This window comes from Oncorhynchus mykiss, chromosome 22, assembly GCF_057628025.1.
Source record: "Oncorhynchus mykiss isolate SJ-2025 chromosome 22, ASM5762802v1, whole genome shotgun sequence".
In the NCBI taxonomy this organism is placed as follows: Eukaryota; Metazoa; Chordata; class Actinopteri; order Salmoniformes; family Salmonidae; genus Oncorhynchus; species Oncorhynchus mykiss.
In genome coordinates, this window is record NC_143043.1 from 10,940,754 (window position 1) to 10,955,908 (window position 15,155).

Below are 15,155 nucleotides of genomic sequence, written 5' to 3' on the forward strand. Positions count from 1 at the left end.
GGTTTAAAGCTCTGCTCATTTCATCCCATCTGTTTCCACTGATTAGCGTGCAGCCACTGATTGAAAATTATATGAGTCAATACGTCACAAAGCAGTGCTGACACAACGCCCCTCTGGATCCGACTGGTTCTTAGAAGATGGGCTGAAGGCAGGGGCAACAGGAACAGCAAAGTGATGGTAGCAACTTTCTGTAGTGATCCTCGCTATATGAGCCACGTTACAATTATCACCAAGTGGGAGTTTGAATTGGGGTCACCTCCCTGCCCTGCCGTTTGCTACATTGCTGATGGAGTGGGATGGTGCCAGTGAGGCCGTCAGAGAGGGGTGCACACGTGAGGGTCTTGGTATAGAGGAGCGTGGGGACAGGCTTTCATGAAGAAATGGGGTAATGTAGCAACGTTTATACAACACCTAACAACCTTGTGAAGTGGTTCGGACCTTTTGGTGTAGCAGTTAAGGTGTTGGCGTTTACAGTCGTCGGACCCGGGTTCGAGTCACGGTCAGAGCTACCACCTGAATTCACTCCATGTCTTTACAGTGTTAATCATGTTGTTCATGGGTACCTCTGTACATTGAGAGGTTACTCCATCATTAACCTCTAAAGTTGCAGTTGTTCTTGTTCAACAGTTCTGATGATATAGCCAAGCATTCTCATTTGGCCACTGCTGGAGAGGTGTCAAGGCTTTCCAATGAAGATTGTCTCAACTGAATAAGATACCGTGAGTGATGTGGATCAGTAGACATGGTTTGTGGCACATGCAGCATGTGACTTGACTACAAACACTTTCGCATGTACAGTGCCTTCAGAAAGTATTCACACCCCTTGACTTTTTCTACATTTTGTTGTGTTACAAAGTGGGATTTAATTGTTACGATCTACACAAAATACTCTGTAATGTCCAAGTAGAAGAACAATTCTAACATTTGTATAAAAATCAAACACTAATATATCTTGATTGGAAAAGTTTTTAACCCCCTGAGTCAAGACATGTTAGAATCACCTTTGACAGTGATTACAGCTGTGTGTCTTTCTGGGTAAGTCTCTAAGAGCTTTGCAAACCTGGATTATGCAGTATTTGCACAATATTCTAAAATTCTTCAAGCTCTGTTAAGTTGGTTGTTGATCATTGCTAGACAGCCATTTTGAAGTCTTGCCATAGATTTTCAAGACGATTTAAGTCAAAACACATAAAGGAACGGAGCATTGACAGTGCAGGTGGCCAGTGAGTTGAGGGAACTGTAGAGAAACCATATGCTGGTTGTATGGACTTTATGTTGTCGTCGTAGGAGATGAGAGAGAGAGAGAGAGAGAGACAGAGAGAGACAGAGAGAGACAGAGATAGAGAGAGACAGTTTTTGTGTGAAGAAGCAAATTGTTTGCTGTTAATTAGACTGAAACACACATCTACCTTCAGGTCAACTGTGATTGTAAACACACCGCTTCACCTCTGTGTGTGTGCATGCAGCCAGCTGTGTCTCACCTCTCTCTGAAGGCCAATTAGTAGTCCCCCCACATTGCCTTTTTTATTTTCTCTCTTATCTACAACTCCCCCTTCTTTCCCTCTTTCCCCTCTTTTTCCTCTCCTTCCTTTTTTAACTTGCTCAGAATTTTCACACAAGAAGTTTGAAATCTTTCCCAGCATCCTTCACACCATCTGTCTTTCTCGGAATCTTTTAAAGATAATCTCCTCTCAATTCCCAGAAAGACAGGGACCTTCCCCTATCACCACCTCTCATTTTCTCTGTCACCTTCTCTCTCTCATCCATGACGTTCTCTCTCTTTTCTTCACACCCTACAACACACACTGACACTGACACAAACACACACACAAACATATACTCATCTTGCCCCATCCAACAAAACAGTCTCCTACTCCATATACAATGGGAGACGATAATACAACAACTTTGACTCTGATGTCACTACGATAGCAAACACATTCTAATCTTAATGTCTTACACAAGTAATGTCTAATGTTAACACATCATTGGTGTGATATAGTGATAACTGTCGACTAACGTCATTGATGTTTTCTTTTGTGCACGCACACACACACACACACACACACACACACAGTGTGTCAGATCTATCACCAACACTCTGTCCCTTGCTCATACTCAGTAATCTGCTCATTATCAGGCTGGTGGTGATGTAAGCTGGATGTTAAGTCTGTAATGGTTACATGGTGTTTGACAGATTTGACAAAGGCTTCAAGCTCATTGTCAGGGCTGTCGGAATCAGTCCAATCTGTTAACAGAGACAACCAAAAAAGTAACAGGGGAAAGAAGGATTTAAAATATGATAGTGAACTATGAGCATCAGATGTGTACATACTGTAAATGTACACACCTGCATAATGCAAGCATACTCAAACTGATTGCTGAAAACACATGGCAACATTCGCGAATACACACACAGGGAGCTGTCCACTTCTATCAACACAAGCAAGTAATGCTCACACACAAGCATAATAAACCTATACCCAGTAATGGTGAAATGTCTATTTCTCCTCTGGTTCACTTCTAGTTGTTTCAGTCACTGATGCCTCTCTCACAGCTCCACATATGAGACCCATATGTTTCTTTCTCTTGTCCTCCCCCTCACTCCTTTTAACACAACCAAACATGGAGTGGGGACGGTAATAACCACGACACCTTCCTCTGGCGGAGCTCTGTCTCCTTGTCCTCCTCCGACAGCGGCTCCCTTACGCTCGCCCGCCACTAGCTCGCTGGGAAGTAGGTTGTTGCCATGGTGACCGTGCACTTGACGGACAGGTTTGTGTATGTATACTGGCGCTCAGTGAGGAACGTCCCCATTACCTGCAATTAGCAGCTCCACTACTCTACACACACACACACACACACACATACACATATTTACAGTTGGCTCCAAAATTACTGGCACCCCTGACTGGCAATGCACAAACAATACTTAAAAAAATATAAACAATATAATTATAGAGATAAGCTCAAAATAATAACATGTGAGAAATACTGTACTTTATTAATGTTTCAGTGGAACCAACCAAAATCATACAATTATTTAATACAACATAAATTTCACCAAAATCAAGGTTTCATAATTATTGGCACTCCTCATTTAGTACTAATGCAAACAACTCTGGCAAGGATAACAGCATGGAGTCTTTTCCTGTAATGTTTGACAAGGTTAGGGAACACATTTGGAGAGATTTTGGACCATTCCTCTATGCAGATCCTTTCAAGATCCTTCACATTCTTGGGTTTGTGCTTATCATCTGCCCTCTTCCACTCAGCCCACAGGTTTTCCATTGGATTGAGGTCCGGCGACTGAGATGGCCATGGCAGAACATTGATTTTGTTGCCACAACTATTTCTGTGTGGATCTTGAGGTATGTTTTGGGTCATTGTCTTGTTGGAAAGTCCACCTAAGGCCAAGTCCCAGACTTCTGGCAGAGGCAACCAGATTGTCAGCCAAAATTGCCTGATACTTGGTGGAATTATGCCATCAATCTTAACCAGTGCCCCTGGACCTCTGGAATTAAAGCAGCCCCAAAACATCACTGACTCACAACCATATTTCACCGTGAGTATGAGGTGCCTCTCCTTGTATGCATCTCTGTTTCGACGGAAAAAAAGGGCGATGCTGTATCTGACCAAACATTTCATTTTGGTCTCATCTGACCAGAGCACCTTCTTCCAGTCATAATTTAAATGACGTTTGGCAAACTCCAAGCGCTTGCGTCTGTGTCTTGGAGTCAGAAAGGGCTTTCTTCTGGCAACTCTTCCAAAGAGCCTGTGGTTGTGGAGGTGGCGTCTGATGTTGCTTTTTGAAACCTGGTGATCCCAAGATGCCACCAAGGACGGCAATTCTTTCACAGTGATTCTTGGGGATTTTGTTGCTTCTCTCACCATCCTCCTCCCTATCCTGGTTGGGCAAAATGCATTTGCGTCCTCTACCAATGAGGTTTTCAAATGTTCCATATCTTTTAAATTTTTTAACAATTGTCCTGACAGTGCTCAGTGGTATATTTAATTGTTTTTGTATCTTCTTGTAGCCATTACCAGATTTATGAAGGTCTACAACCATCTGTAAATTTTGAACTGCTAGTTCTTTTGTTTTCTTCATGGTGTTGGATGACAAAGGGATACTGCATGCTTGTTACCTAATTTTTATACCCTAGTGAAACAGGAAGTGATGTAATGGCTCAATATAGTTCCTTAAGACATAGATAAACATAAATAAGTGGAATTGAATTCCTGGTTTAATTTTGGTAGATGTTATTTAAAATAATATTTAAGGGTGCCATTAATTGTGAAACCTTGATTTGGAGGACATTGATTTTTAATTAAATCAATAAATGATTTTGGTGGGTTCCATTGACACATTAATAAAGTACAGTATTTCTCACATGTTGGTATTTTGAGTTTATCTCTATAATTATATTGTTTATATTTTTTTAAGTATTGTTTGTGCATTGCCAGTCATTTTTGATCCCACTGTATATACTGTATATATATAAAAACACCTACACACACACACACACACACACACACACCTATATGTCAAAATACACACACACACCTACGCGCACCCACCTAGACTAAATACAAACACTTATAAAACTGCTATACTCTCCTGAAACACATTATACTTAAGTATAACACGCACCCACTAATTTGTATAAAAGTTGTATGCATGTGTGTCATGTGATATGCACATACCATACATGCACAGAGACCAGTTGTACAAACATCAACAATGCAGTCACATACTGTACACATGCACTCCAACAATTGGAGAGGCATACAAATATACCCACACACAAAAGCAGTCAGACACACACCACATATTACATACTGTCGTCATACACTCTGTTTTCCTCAGCGTATCAGATCATTTTTCACACACAAGTACAAACTCCAAACAAACAAACAAACAAATCAACAGCCAGGCCCGCTCAGATCTACACGGTACATTTACAGCAACATTTTTACAGTCAGCTACTGTAATTCTATATTACAGTACTGTACTCTAAAGAGCAATGCATTTTGGGAGCTCAATGGCATTTTGCTACACTGCTGTACAATTAGAACAATTGCTGTAATTGTACAATACAATTTTCAGCAGAACACTGAATTATGGTGTATTGTGAGAAAATGTTGTGGGTGGTGAAAGAATCTCTGGCTCATAAAAATATTTTGAGGCATGCCTTGTAAGAGGCTGTATTTGTTGCACTCATTGGTGAAAATGCTTTACCCCACAGAATACAGTTTCATGACATATCTAAAAACCTTTTCCTGTAAATCTATAGTAACTTACTGGCTACTGTGCTACCAGTAATTTATTACCATACCATATTTTTAAATCTAAAAACCTTTTCCTGTAAATCTACAGTAACTTACTGGCTACTGTGCTACCAGTAATTTATTACCATACCATATTTTTAAATCTAAAAACCTTTTCCTGTAAATCTATAGTAACTTACTGGCTACTGTGCTACCAGTAATTTATTACCATGCCTGTCATGTACTGTCATGCTGTCTTGTCTCTGTCCTTTCCCTTCACCCTGTCTCCCTCTGCTGGTCGTGTTAGGTTACCTTTTCTCCCCCGCTTTCCCCCAGCTGTCCCTTGTCTCCTCTAACTACCCATTCACCCCGTTCCCCACCTGTTCCCTTTTTTCCCTCTGATTAGGTCCCTATATCTCTCTCTGTTTCTGCTCCTGTCCTTGTCGGATTCTTGTTTGTTGTGTTTCATGCCTGAACCAGACTATCGTTATGTTTGCTGTAACCTTGTCCTGTCCTGTCGGAATCTGCCGGTCTATCTGAGCCTACCTATGTTTGGTTATTAAAGAAGCTCTGTTTAAGTTAGTTCGCTTTTGGGTCCTCATTCACTCACCATAACAGAAGAATCCGACCAAGAATGGACCCAGCGACTTCGGATCCTCTCCACTCAGCCGTCGAGATCCAGGGAGCGATGCTAGGCAGACACAAGCAGGAATTGTCTGCTGCTCGACATGCCGTTGAGACCCTGGCCACCCAAGTCTCCAACCTCACAGAACAGGTTCACCAGCTCCGCCTCGATCCACCGGCCACTTCCAGGGCTTTCGAATCTCCGGAGCCCAGAATCAATAACCCGCCGTGTTACTCTGGGGAGCCCACTGAATGCCGCTCGTTCCTCACCCAGTGTGATATTGTGTTTTCTCTCCAGCCCAACACTTACTCCAGGAGCACTGCTCGTGTCGCCTACGTCATATCTCTCCTTATTGGACGGGCTCGTGAGTGGGGCACGGCAATCTGGGAGGCAAGGGCTGAGTGTACTAACCAGTATCAAGACTTTAAGGAGGAGATGATACGGGTTTTTGATCGATCTGTTTTTGGGGAGGAGGCTTCCAGGGCCCTGTCTTCCCTATGTCAAGGCAATCGATCCATAACAGACTACTCTATTGAGTTTCGCACTCTTGCTGTCTCCAGTGGCTGGAACGAGCCGGCCTTGCTCGCTCGTCTTCTGGAGGGTTTCCGCGCAGAGGTAAAGGATGAGATTCTCTCCCGGGAGGTTCCTTCCAGCGTGGATTCCTTGATTGAACTCGCTATTCGCATTGAGCGACGGGTTGATCTTCGTCACCGAGCTCGTGGAAAGGAGCTCGCGCTCTCCGTCGCCTCCCTCTCCGCATCACTACCATCTTCCTCTGCCGGCTCGGGTGCTGAGCCCATGCAGCTGGGAGGTATCCGCATCTCGACTGAGGAGAGGGAACGGAGAATCACCAACCGCCTCTGTCTCTATTGCGGTTCCGCTGGTCATTTTGTCACTTCATGTCCAGTAAAAGGCCAGAGCTCGTCAGTAAGCGGAGGGCTACTGGTGAGCGCTACTACTCCTGTCTCTCCTTCAAGATCCTGCACTACCTTGTCGGTCCATCTACGCTGGACCGGTTCGTCAGCTTCCTGCAGTGCCTTAATAGACTCTGGGGCGGAGGGCTGTTTTATGGACGAGACCTGGGCTCGGGAACATGACATTCCTCTCAGACAGTTAAAGGAGCCCACGGCCTTGTTCGCCCTGGATGGTAGTCCTCTCCCCAGGATTCAGCGTGAGACGCTACCTTTAACCCTCACTGTTTCTGGTAATCATAGTGAAACCATTTCTTTTTTAATTTTTCGTTCACCTTTTACACCTGTTGTTTTGGGCCATCCCTGGCTAGTTTGTCATAATCCTTCCATTAATTGGTCTAGTAATTCTATCCTCTCCTGGAACGTCTCTTGTCATGTGAAGTGTTTAATGTCTGCTATCCCTCCTGTTTCCTCTGTCTCTTCTTCACAGGAGGAGCCTGGTGATGCCGGAGGAATATCACGATCTGCGCACGGTGTTCAGTCGGTCCAGGGCCACCTCTCTTCCTCCACACCGGTCGTATGATTGTAGTATTGATCTCCTTCCGGGAACCACCCCCCCCCGGGGTAGACTATACTCTCTGTCGGCTCCCGAACGTAAGGCTCTCGAAGATTATTTGTCTGTAGCTCTTGACGCCGGTACCATAGTCCCCTCCTCCTCTCCCGCCGGAGCGGGGTTTTTTTTTGTCAAGAAGAAGGACGGGTCTCTGCGCCCCTGCATAGATTATCGAGGGCTGAATGACATAACAGTGAAGAATCGTTATCCGCTTCCTCTTATGTCTTCAGCCTTCGAGATCCTGCAGGGAGCCAGGTTTTTCACTAAGTTGGACCTTCGTAACGCTTACCATCTCGTGCGCATCAGGGAGGGGGACGAGTGGAAGACGGCGTTTAACACTCCGTTAGGGCACTTTGAATACCGGGTTCTTCCTTTCGGCCTCGCTAACGCTCCAGCTGTCTTTCAGGCATTAGTCAATGATGTCCTGAGAGACATGCTGAACATCTTTGTTTTCGTTTACCTTGACGATATCCTGATTTTTTCACCGTCACTCCAGATTCATGTTCAGCACGTTCGACGTGTCCTCCAGCGCCTTTTAGAGAATTGTCTTTTTGTGAAGGCTGAGAAGTGCACTTTTCATGCCTCCTCCGTCACATTTCTCGGTTCTGTTATTTCCGCTGAAGGCATTAAGATGGATCCCGCTAAGGTCCAAGCTGTCATTGATTGGCCCGTCCCTAAGTCACGCGTCGAGCTGCAGCGCTTTCTCGGCTTCGCGAACTTCTATCGTCGTTTCATCCGTAATTTCGGTCAGGTGGCAGCTCCTCTCACAGCCCTTACTTCTGTCAAGACGTGCTTTAAGTGGTCCGTTTCCGCCCAGGGAGCTTTTGATCTCCTCAAGAATCGTTTTACATCCGCTCCTATCCTTGTTACACCTGACGTCTCTAGACAGTTCGTTGTCGAGGTTGACGCGTCAGAGGTGGGAGTGGGAGCCATCCTTTCTCAGCGCTCCCTCTCTGACGACAAGGTCCACCCATGCGCGTATTTTTCTCATCGCCTGTCGCCGTCGGAACGTAACTATGATGTGGGTAACCGCGAACTGCTCGCCATCCGGTTAGCCCTAGGCGAATGGCGACAGTGGTTGGAGGGGGCGACCGTTCCTTTTGTCGTTTGGACTGACCATAGGAACCTTGAGTACATCCGTTCTGCCAAACGACTTAATGCGCGTCAGGCGCGTTGGGCGCTGTTTTTCGCTCGTTTCGAGTTCGTGATTTCTTATCGTCCGGGCTCTAAGAACACCAAGCCTGATGCTTTGTCTCGTCTCTTCAGTTCTTCAGTAGCCTCCACTGACCCCGAGGGGATTCTCCCTGAGGGGCGTGTTGTCGGGTTGACTGTCTGGGGAATTGAGAGGCAGGTAAAGCAAGCACTCACTCAAACTCCGTCGCCGCGCGCTTGTCCTAGGAACCTTCTTTTCGTTCCCGTTCCTACTCGTCTGGCCGTTCTTCAGTGGGCTCACTCTGCCAAGTTAGCCGGCCACCCTGGCGTTCGGGGTACGCTTGCTTCCATTCGCCAGCGTTTCTGGTGGCCCACCCGGGAGCATGACACGCGTCGTTTCGTGGCTGCTTGTTCGGTCTGCGCGCAGACTAAGTCCGGTAACTCTCCTCCTGCCGGCCGTCTCAGGCCGCTCCCTATTCCCTCTCGACCGTGGTCTCACATCGCCTTAGATTTTGTCACCGGACTGCCTTCGTCAGCGGGGAAGACTGTTATTCTTACGGTTGTCGATAGGTTCTCTAAGGCGGCTCATTTCATTCCCCTTGCTAAGCTTCCTTCTGCTAAAGAGACGGCACAAATCATCATCGGGAATGTTTTCAGAATTCATGGCCTTCCGTCAGACGTCGTTTCGGACAGAGGTCCGCAATTCACGTCTCAATTTTGGAGGGAGTTTTGCCGTTTGATTGGGGCTTCCGTCAGTCTCTCTTCCGGCTTTCACCCCCAGTCTAACGGTCAAGCAGAACGGGCCAATCAGACTATTGGTCGCATCTTACGCAGTCTTTCTTTTCGCAACCCTGCGTCTTGGTCAGAACAGCTCCCCTGGGCAGAATACGCCCACAACTCGCTTCCTTCGTCTGCGACCGGGCTATCTCCTTTTCAGAGTAGCCTCGGGTACCAGCCTCCGTTGTTCTCATCTCAGTTCGCCGAGTCCAGCGTCCCCTCCGCTCAGGCTTTTGTCCAACGTTGCGAGCGCACCTGGAAGAGGGTCAGGTCTGCACTTTGCCGTTATAGGGCGCAGACTGTGAGAGCTGCTAATAAGCGTAGAACTAAGAGCCCTAGGTATTGTCGCGGTCAGAGTTTGGCTCTCCACTCAGAACCTTCCCCTTAAGACGGCTTCTCGCAAGTTGACCCCGCGGTTCATTGGTCCATTCCGTATCTCTCAGGTCATTAATCCTGTCGCAGTGCGACTTCTTCTTCCGCGATATCTTCGTCGCGTCCACCCGGTCTTCCATGTCTCCTGTGTTAAGCCCGTTCTTCGCGCCCCCGCTCGTCTCCCCCCCCCCCCCCCATCCTTGTCGAGGGCGCACCTATCTACAGGGTCCGTAAGATCTTGGACATGCGTCCTCGGGGCCGTGGTCATCAGTACCTAGTTGACTGGGAGGGGTACGGTCCTGAGGAGAGGAGTTGGGTTCCCTCTCGGGACGTGCTGGACCGTGCGCTGATTGATGATTTCCTCCGTTGCCGCCAGGTTTCCTCCTCGAGTGCGCCAGGAGGCGCTCGGTGAGTGGGGGGGTACTGTCATGTACTGTCATGCTGTCTTGTCTCTGTCCTTTCCCTTCACCCTGTCTCCCTCTGCTGGTCGTGTTAGGTTACCTTTTCTCCCCCGCTTTCCCCCAGCTGTCCCTTGTCTCCTCTAACTACCCATTCACCCCGTTCCCCACCTGTTCCCTTTTTTCCCTCTGATTAGGTCCCTATATCTCTCTCTGTTTCTGCTCCTGTCCTTGTCGGATTCTTGTTTGTTTGTGTTTCATGCCTGAGCCAGACTATCGTCATGTTTGCTGTAACCTTGTCCTGTCCTGTCGGAATCTGCCGGTCTATCTGAGCCTACCTATGTTTGGTTATTAAAGAAGCTCTGTTTAAGTTAGTTCGCTTTTGGGTCCTCATTCACTCACCATAACAATGCCATATTTTTAAATCTAAAAACCTTTTCCTGTAAATCTACAGAAATGTACTGACTACTGTGCTGCCTGTAATTTACTGTAATTCAGTACTACACTTATAGAACACAGTACCATACTGTAATTTTGATGTACCAAAAACCTTTTGTGGGCGCATGCTATTGTTGTGGTTCATTAACACACTTTGAGGCGTATCTCGTAAGAGGCTATACTTGTTGCATCCGTTATTGCGAGTGCTGTACTAATTTAAGTAACATGTAGTAGTAGTTCCCTAACAGTTAAATGTGTCTAGGGGACAGATCAGATAAGTCTCAGACCTTTAATGGGCGTTTATCTCTTTTTGAACTGTTTTGCCCTGTCGTCACTGCCAGTTTTCTGCCAGTTTTCTGCCAGTTTTCTGCCAGTTTTCTGCCAGTTTCCAAGCCTGGTTAAGGCCTCCTCTACAAGTGCAAGTGATATCAAACACCAAATATTCATTTGGTGTTCTGTAATATAGAATTACATATTTACTGTTAGCAACTGCTATCATTTTATTACAAAACAATTGAACAATAAAGTACTGTATTGCTGTATATGTATATTGGGGTGGCAGGGTAGCCTAGTGGTTAGAGCGTTGGATTAGTAACTGGACTAGTTGCAAGTTCAAATCCCCGAGCTGACATGGTACAAATCTGTCGTTCTGCCCCTGAACAGGCAGTTAACCCACTGTTCTTAGGCCGTCATTGAAAATAAGAATTTGTTCTTAACTGACTTGCCTGGTTAAATAAAGGTAAAATATTACCTGCACCATTCTGTGCATTGTGGAAAATATGTTGTGGGAGGGGAAAGAGTTGCTGGCTCATTAACATATTTTGAGGCATGCCCTGTGAATGGCTATATTTGTTGCACCCGTTAGTTAGTGAGAATGCTATACCAATTTAACTGATATGTGGTAGTAGTGCCCTGACAATGTAATGTATATAGAGAACAGATCAGCTTGACTGTGTTTCTTGAACCTTTCATGGTTGAATATTAAGTGCTGAGCTGTTATAATGGCCAGTTTTGAAGTCTTTGTTTTGGTCTCTAGAATTTTAAGTGATATTGAACACCAACTAGTATGTTGTAATATACAAATGCCAACCTGCTTGCACTAACTACTCCCATGTAATTACTGTAAAATACCAACATTATTACAGGAGCATTTACTTTATTAGAGTATATTTGGCAAATATTACAGTATTGTACTGTGTCATTGCTCTGCATTATCCAATTACCTACAGGAAGCCGGTTGAGAGTTACTGTGAATATTGCAGTAACATACCTTGCATTGGCCAGAGATTGGCAATGAAACATTAGAAAATGTAACATGTTACAGATAAAGGATATTTTGAAGACCGCTGTATCCTTAACTACAACACCATTCCCAGTAACGGTTAAGGAAATGTTTTACTGGCTGGCTGTGATATGTAGGTTTTTATCAGCCTTAGATGAATGCACTGACTCTAAGTTGCTCTGGACAAGAGCGTCTGCTAAATGACCAAAATGTAAATGTTAAAAATAAACATTTGCCAAGCACACTGCTGGATATCATTCTAATGAGCTCCGCCCTTAAACTGTTTGTATTTTGATCAAATATGGCCTTGTTTGGAGGCGGTCTTCATTAGAATAATACCCAGCAGTGTGCTTTGGAAGTGTTCATTTTTACATTTACATTTTGCTCATTTAACGGAGACTCTTATCGAGAGACTTACAAACTGAGTATTAAATTAAGGTAAATAAGAATATACCACAGTCACAGCAAGTAAAAAGATGATGTTACCATTACCGAGAATGTTGTAGTTAAGCGGTTTACTTGCAAGTATATCTTTCTATTAGAAAATACTAAAATACATGTATTCTAATTCAACTTTTACAAAATAGGCAACATGAATTGTAGGTCGGTCCAGCAAAATATAAACAACAAAATAGGCATTGAAGTACCTACAGTATGTCAAATACATGTGACATAAATACTGCCTGTCGTTGGTACTAGCTAACAGCACTGTACATCTGAAGCAGTCTACTAAGCACTGTGCTTCCAGTAATGCACTGTAGATTCTAGAAATACAGCATGTTACTGTAGTCAGGTGTTCCAGTAACATGCTGTAAATTTGTGTTACAGTAAAGGTCCTGTAAATCTAAGGTAATGTATTGGCTTCTTATTGGCTGCTGCCAATAATTTACTGTACATTTACAGTAACCTACATGCTACTGCGCTGCCTGTGCTACTGTTAAAATGACAGAACGTTTTTTACAGTGTATATATATATAACACACTGTACTCTCTCCGCTGTTGTCACACAGTTGTCATCGCTCTGCAGGCCTAATCTTGCATATGCAGGAAATGTTGTTTATGCATGAAGTCTGCCTTCTTATTTATAGTACAATAGTTACATCACTGGTCCACACTCAAAACAAGAGAGTTGAAATGATTCTAGTCGGCTATATATTATTCAAGAAGCTCTTACAGACAACCTTGATCTTTTGGCACAATGAGTGCTATTGCTTCAGCATTACTAAATCAGGTTTGGTTGAACCACGGTCCTGTAGTCTGGCTGCTCTCATTCTTCCTCCCCCAGAACTCCTACTGTGGCCGCAAATCAGAAGACAGCAGAACTTTCCCTCAGAGCAACACATCAAAGGGATTATAACACCATCAGCAAGAACATTAGCAGTTACACTTTACAGAGAGGGTCTATCATGAAGTAAATACGACACTGTCAAATGAATTATATAGCATCGCACATAGGGAACTTGTAACAACAACATCCTCTTATGACTAAAGGTAAAAGTTTGACCCAAGTTGCTTTCGGGTCTCATTTGTCATAACATTGCATCACCTGTCACTAGTTGTGACACAGGATGTTATTCTCATGGCAGCCTTTGTGACTTCAAATAAAGCTTTACAATTCAAAATTAGCCTTCGCGATACATTAATCTGTCTTCTCCAAGTCAGATGAAATTTTCTGCCAAGTGTAATGGTTTTCTAGATGAAAATCCGTTTCAGTGTCAGTGAGACCGCTTCCAGCTGTCTTATAATGACAAAGCTAGGACGGGCGTAAAATGATTACAATTCTCATACCTTTCTCTCTTTCTCTCTTCCATCTAAGTCTCTACCCTAATATTTCACTTATTTTTTTCATCCCTTCTTCAAGTAATTTTTTTGCTTTCCATTTTTTTCGTATCCCTCTCTTTTTCCTCTTCCTGCCTCAAACAGAAATACACAGCTGTGGGAAGACTGCGGCCCTCTCACATTTTGTCTTGCCTTACATCCATAAATACAGACAGAGAATAGAGAAGCCACCTGCAACCTCTCTTCTGTTCACTAGGTTATTATAGAATAGAAGAGCAGGCTGACCATAAAAAATGACCACCCCCCAGCTATTTCTCTTGAGGCACACATAACAGTTCATGCTGTTATTTCACATGGATTGATGGAAGTCCTAAGTGTTAGAATGTGGGGTGAGCATTTTTCGCACCCGCTCATGAAAATATGAATTTTCATTTTGCAACTCGCTGTGCCTGGCATTCCTTCCCTTGGTGGGCGCTGTGCCACTCGTCATGCCTAGCTCCCCTCAGAGCGTATCGGCACCTGCAGGTCATAAAAACAATGGAGGCTGATTGCAGAGAAGCGGAGGGCGTGTGGAAGCCCACGCATGACAGGAAAATATACTCCTCAGAGCCAAACACACACGCCAGCTCCCAATAAACCCTCCAGGATGAAACACACCTTGGTCAGCTCCCAACACACACGCTAGAACCCAGTGTACCTGCTACAGTACCATCCAATGAGGTGGATGACACTTCTCCAAAACAACAACAACCCAGCGTCATTAAACACGTTCTCCAACACACTTCTCTTTGGAAACAAGCACACACATACTGAAGCATATAGTTGAGCTAGAGACATCCATCCAAATATTTTCACTGTATTGGTTTAGGTAACGATGGGAGGGGAAGAAGCAGCGGAGTTAAACACTTAGATGTGAGCAAAAAGCATTACGAAGATCAATTCAGAATGCAGTACGGACACATAGAAATATGACTTTCTGTCAGAAATGCTGTGTATTAGGGCATCTACCGGTATGTAAAAAGCACAATGATAAGATTTACAGACATCAACAGAGGGATGGAGGATGGAGGAGAAAATATCTTGAGAGGACAACAATTCTGCCTCAGTCGTCTGACCTTAAATTCCACACAGCTGAACGCATGTAGAGTTTGGGCCAATTTAGTATACTGTTAGAGGCAGCATTCAAATTGGTGCACAGTTAATTCATTCAATACTGTTGATAACATCAACCAAGGTCAATGAAATATGCCAGATTATGACCACAATACATTTTAGACACCTTTCTGGAAATCAAGGTTAGCTTAAATATATAGCATTCAAATGCACTGCTTGGGTTAGTATAGGTAAGCTGGAAATAGTATGAATAGTACTTAAGTAAAAGTACTTTAAAGTACTACTTAAGTAGTTTTTTGGGTATCTGTACTTTATTATTTAGATTTTGATTACTTTTACTTTTACTTCAATACATTCCTAAAGAAAATATTGTACTTTTAACTCCATACATTTTCCCTGACAACCCAAAGTACTTAGCAGGACAGGA